Source organism: Taudactylus pleione, unplaced genomic scaffold (assembly GCF_031769625.1).
Source record: "Taudactylus pleione unplaced genomic scaffold, aTauple2 ptg000102l, whole genome shotgun sequence".
In the NCBI taxonomy this organism is placed as follows: Eukaryota; Metazoa; Chordata; class Amphibia; order Anura; family Myobatrachidae; genus Taudactylus; species Taudactylus pleione.
The window spans coordinates 452,203-458,731 of record NW_028284504.1 but is presented as its reverse complement, the minus strand read 5'-3'; positions in this window follow the sequence as shown (position 1 = coordinate 458,731).

Below are 6,529 nucleotides of genomic sequence, written 5' to 3'. Positions count from 1 at the left end.
CTGTGAGGAAAATTCAGATGTCAGAGGCCCCATCTATACCTAAAGAATATCAATCGTTTACCAATGTTTTCTCCGAAAAACAAGCTAACATCTTACTTCCTCATAGAGAATGGGATTGTCCTATCGACTTGTTGACTGGGAAGACACCTCCCCGTGGTCGGACCTACCCGTTGTCCCTACCAGAAACTGACGCCATGTCGGAATACATCCAAGAAAACTTAAAAAAGGGATTCATCCGACCATCTACATCACCGGCTGAAGCGGGATTCTTCTTTGTTTCTAAAAAAAGATGGAGGCTTGAGACCGTCTATAGATTATAGAGCCCTGAATGATATCTCGGTGAAGAACAGATACCCACTACTATTAATCACCGAATTATTTGACAGTGTCAATGGATCCACGATATTCTCCAAGTTAGATCTCCGAGGTGCATACAATCTAATCCATATCCCAGCAGGTGATGAGTGGAAAACAGCATTCAACACAAGGGACGGTCATTTTGAATATTTGGTCATGCCGTTCGGGCTGTGTAATGCACCTGCTGTTTTTCAAGGTTTTGTTAATTAAATCTTTAGGGATCTCTTATGTGTCTCAGTTGTCGTCTATTTAGATATTTTGATTTTTTTATCCTCTCCTAAAGAACACCGCAATCATGTCAAAGAAGTCTTGTCTCGTCTGAGAAAGAACCAACTGTATTGTAAACTGGAGAAATGTGTGTTCGGTGTACCAAGTATTCCATTTCTTGGATAGATCATTTCCGGATCAGGGTTGGAAATAGATCCCAAGAAAGTCCAAGCAATCTTGGACTGGTCCCGTCCCACGTCTTTGAAAGCCATCCAGAGACTTGTTGGTTTCTCCAATTATTATCAACATTTTATTAAGGTATTCTCCTCCTTGGTGGCTCCCATCACGGCCTTAACTTGTAAGGGTGCCAATCCTGCTCTATTGCCCCCTGAGGCGGAGACAGCCTTTCAACTTCTCAAACAAGCCTTTATCACAGCTCCCGTTTTGAGACAACCGGATGTCAATAGGCCATTTTTATTGGAAGTGGATGCTTCATCTGAAGCAGTGGGAGCTGTCCTGTCTCAGCGCTTCGAGGATAACCGGATTCATCCGTGTAGTTTCTTTCCAAAGAAATTCTCCCCTGCTGAAAGAAACTATGCCATAGGCGAGCAGGAACTCTTAGCTGTCAAGTTCGCTTTAGAGAAATGGCGGTACCTCCTAGAGGGCGCTAAGTTCCCTTTCACAGTTTTCACAGCCCACAGAAATCTTTTCTTGAAAAACATCCAATGCGTAATTCCTCGTCTGGCCCGATGGGCAATATTTTTTGCCCGCTTTCGTGTTACCCTGACGTATCGTTCTGGGGCTCTCAACCTGAAGGCCAACGCCTTGTCACGGTCACTGTCCACTGAGAGTGGTCCAGAGACACTGCGGAGTACTCCCGTGCTTGAGTCAAAGGTTTTTGCCACTATACAACTACAACCACCTGTTGGGAAGACATTGCTGCCCCGGAGTTGAGAAAACAGTTGCTGACATGGGCTCATTCGTCTTGTTTTGCCGGTCACTCAGGCATTCGCAAGACCTTGGAGTTCCTGAAAAGATCCTATTGATGGCCATCGATGCAGACCGAGGTAACAGAGTTTATATCGTCCTGTACCCTGTGTGCTCAGCATAAATCTCCTTGACAATCTCCAGCCAGTGAATTGGTGCCCCTTCCTGTGCCATCTCATCCGTGGACACATCTGTCCATGGATTTTGTGACGGACCTGCCAAGTTCTAATGGATATACCACAATCTGGGTGGTAGTAGATAAGTTTCTCTAAGATGGTCCACTACATTCTGTTAAAAAAAAAGTTACATTCAGCACCTGATTTGGCTCACCTATTTGTACACCATATATTTCGTCTACATGGACTTCCTTCAGAAATCGTCTCAGACCGGGGGCTCCAATTCATTGCAAAATTCTGGAGAGCCCTCTTTTCTGTTCTAAAAGTAAAACTCAACTTCTCCATGGCCTATCACCCTCAAAGTAATGGGTCCACCGAGAGGGTGAATCAGGATCTCGAGACCTTTATGAGAATCTTTATGTCTTCATCCCAGCACAACTGGTCCGAGTCCCTTCCCTGGGCCGAATTTGCACACAACGCTTCATATCATTCCGCTACTAACCAAACTCCTTTTTATATTGTATGTGGACTTCATCCTAGGGTCCCTGAGTTCCGTAGTTTACCCACCTTTGATGTGCCAGCTGTGGACGCCACCGTACGGAACTTTGCTTCGCTTTGGCCTCAATTGCGGGCTGCTCGTTAAAACCTCCCTGCGGTACAAAGATCAGGCAGATAGGAAGTGAAGTAAAGTTCCTCAGATGCAGGTCGGGGATCAAGTTTGGCTTTCTACCTGCAATCTTCGCCTCAAGGTACAGTCTATGAAGTTCGCTCCCCGGTTTATTGGTCCGTACTCCATTACAGAGATAATCAATCCAGTCTCTTATCTTCAGCTCCCATTTTATTTAAAGATTTCCAATTCCTTTCATATATCTTTGCTCAAGCCACTACGTCTCAATAAATTCCTCAGTGTTCTCCCTGTTCCTCCCAGGGTCCAAACTGAAAAGGGAGTGGAATTTGAGAGGTCTTGGATTCTGGATTCTCGTATCAGCCATGGTTATTTGCAATACCTGCTTGACTGGAGAGGCTATGGTCTGGAAGAGCGTTGTTGGACTAGATCTGAGGACGTCCACGCTCCCAAACTCGTCAGAAAATTCCACTTGGATCATCCCAAAAAGCCTAGAAAGTGTCCTGGGGCCACCCGTAAGGAGGGGGGGTACTGTCACGACCCAGGTTTCGTGGCGTGGAGGTTTGCAGTCCTTACCGGTGAGGGCGCTGGGTCGCGGTCCTTCTGGCAGGGGAGCTGGCATGTGGAGATTGGCATTGCATTTACGCAGAGGTCTGCCAGCGTTGGGCCATCCTGACAGGAGTAAGAGTAGTGGGGTCTCCGCGGCATGGCTGTCTGGGCGCCACCATGTTGTCTCTAGCCATGTGACATAGCAGGACAATCGTCTGTGGGTCACCTGCTCTCTCTGGCCTATCGCGTTCTGTTGCTGAGTACTTAAGGGTGTTTGGAGCACTCTGTAGTTGCCAGTGCAACGTGTTTCACAGCGGCAGCTGTGAGAGAGTTCCTGCGCTCCTGTACCTGAGACCTGTGTTCCGATGCTTGCCCTAGCTCCTTGTCTGCCTTTGGCTCCCTGCAGCATGCACCGCTCTGCCTTGCACTCTGCTAGAGATCACTCTGCACCTTCCACCAGACCCACTCCTGCCTGAACCTGTCTCCTCAGTTGACCCATTCCTGTACAGCCATCATCATAGCATTTCTGGATATCCCTTTCAAGCCATTACTCTGCATACCCGGCTTACCATTTCACCTTTACAGCCTATCTGCATTTAAATTATTCATCACTGTCACCATGATGGACATTTATTTATTCCCACTCACTACAGCTTCCTCCTGCTACAGTTATTAGTTTGTTATTACTGGACTTTAGTTATCTTTTTGTTCATTTCTACCAAAAACCACATTAAACTACTTACTTTTCAGTTTAAAGTAAACCTGTTCAGGTTTTTACTCCTGTTTCCACCCCGGGTCCACAACAAACACAGGACCTCATTCAGAGTCGGTCGAAGCGGCCGCACAGTCGTACGGGAAAAGGGGCCGGATATGCAAGTGATTCCCTCGCAAGTTGCGTCCCTAAGTTGGGATCGGTAGCTGGCCGACCAAGGGGAGGAAGCGGTCGGAAGACAAAAAAATACGCCCCCTTCTCGTACGCATTGCACGTCATCTCCGGGCATATAAGGATTAATCGAGACCATCGGCAACCATCGAAACTGGTCGTAGAGCTTAAGGTTGACCATACCCTCTCTTAAGCTCTACGATCATGTCAGTGTAAAAACCTCCCATATCACATGTGCCATGACGCTACTTTGTTAATTATGCACTCCCATAAACCGAATGCACTCCCACAAAACGCCGTTCGCATAATTAGGCACGCCTGCTTTCGGATCTCCACTCCCCCGTTTTCAAGCACTTTCCCCGTTACCACCCACAAACGCCTCATTCGGTCACTCAAACTACCGACCTGGCTGTGTTCAAGGAGAGAAATTTCTGATCGTAGCGGCTAGTTTGCGCACGCGCACTGCAAACTTTACGCATGCGCAGTATAGCGAACATCGGTGGCGTACGACCGTGCGGCCGCTTCGTCCGACTCTGAATGAGGTCCACAGACTCTAACGAGCAGATGTGAAAAGATATACTTTTCATATATATCGCAACTGCCACGCAGCACGGCCGATGCTATAGATCTGTGAAGGACATCTTTCACAGATATATTGTGTGCACACTGCCAGAATGATATATTGTCAGTCAACTGTACAAACAATATATGGCAGAGTGTGTACTCAGCATTACCCTCCTATATTCTTGCACCACACAGATATTAAGATACTAGTGAAAGTCTTTGCAACTAGGCAATTATGTCTATTATCCATACCCAGGTCAGATGGGCTTCATGTCAGGCCATTCTACTTCTATGAATCTTAGGCAATTATTCAGACATCTACAGGTATCCCACCAGGAAGACGCTAACATGGTTGTGGTATCCCTAAATTCTGCAAAAGCATTTGACTACATGGAGTTGGTTTCCTCTGAGTGTCTATGGAACTATTTGGCCTAGGATCAATATTCATTGGGTTAAGCTTCTGTACTCAGATCCTATGTCCCATGTCTGTGTGAATTGTTTCATATGAGAACGCTTTCACTTATATAGAGGCACATTCATCGTTGCCCTGTCTCCATACCTTTTTGCAATTAATACTGAACCCCTGGCCTGACAGTTGAGAACACACCATGGCATTAGAAGCCTTGGTCTTGGTCAGAGTGGACATCGCACTCTGGCCCTGATTCAGAGACGGACGCTCTTACAGAGCGCTCGCTCTGAATCAGGGCTGTCCTTCTGGATTTTTAGAGCGGCTCCTGGCCGCTCGTATAGCTGTGAGTGACCACCCACAGCTATAGCGAGCGGCCAGGAAGATGGTCGCGATGGTCAAGACCATCGCGACCATCGGGCTTGCGACAAGACCCTTGTGGTAGGGTCTCGTTGCCGCAAGCCCTAGAGTGCTTTCGGCTCTAACAGAGCCAAAAGCACTCCCACTGACATCACTTGTGATGTCAGTGGGGCCGGCCCCAGGCGGTAGGTGTTCCCATGGGAACGCTTCCGCCTGGGCAGCCACGCCCCCCAAAGGGGGCGTGCTGTCACTCAACATCGACAGCACGCCCCCTTTGGTACGAGAACCAGAGCAACGGTTTGCCCGTCACTATCCGGGTCTCGCGCATGCGCACTGGGCCACCATCGACCCGCTTGTGAGCGCTCACGAGCGGGTCTGAATCAGGCCCTCTATGCGAATTACATGTTGCTCTTCCTGTCTAATTTCAGTGCCTCACTGATTACATGATTCAAGTGGTGTAACAATTTAGTCCTTACTTGAAATGTTGGGCTGAATCTTAATCTACAATTAGATTATCTCAAAACTAGAATACAAGTTTGGCATTAACTGCCCTGGTCACCAATGGCTAGAAACAACTTAATTAAAATATTGAGCTAAAACTTCTGTATGTCTTCCAGCAATCCTCAGAATTTATCCCACTTAGCATTTTCCGCAAGATTGATAGTTGTGTCAACTCTGATCTGATAGGACAGATGTCCTTGAGTTAAATTGTCCCTTACCAGAATCATGCTGTCGGGGGGACTTGCACTGTCCCACTTTTGTTTGTATTGCTAGGTGTCCCAGCTGGTCCATCTGAGGGTGTGGATGCGGGACAGTGAGAGTTGGGATCAATCTCACAATGGTCATTTCTCCTTGCAGATAACTCTGGAAGTGCAAGCAACTAGGTTCAGTCTCCCCATTCTGCATCAGGCTGTCATAATCTGGAAAAAGGTTGCTAAACTGCTGGATGACCCAGGCCACGATCCTGACACTCCGCTGTGGGGTCACAAAGGTTGCTGGAACTTAAGCTTATGTGCTGGAGATGGTGGAGAGTGGTCAATATTGGACAATTATTAGGCAGGTACTGTCACGGTCCGGACTATTAAAACCGCTCACACTGCACATTGCTCCCGGCTGGTGCCGAGGTCTGTCTGTGCTGCTCCTGCCCCATCTGCTCAATGTCCTTTTACGGAGCATGGAGATGGCTCTCCGCAGTCTCTTGCTCACAGCGTGTTTTCCCAGAATGATGGCGCACAAGTTGCACGCCAGAGTTCCCCTAAACATCAGTATGGGCGCAGCCATGTTGGATTGTAACCTTGTGCTCTTCCTCCACTCAAAGCGCTGCTCTCAGACCAGCTGATAGCAACATCTAATCCCTGGGGATCCTCCCCTATAAATTCCACTTCCAGACGGGCCTCTGTTGCCAGTACAACGTCGCTTCATGCTGGAGTTACAGTTCAGTGCCGAACTCCCAGATACTCTGTATCTGAACGGTC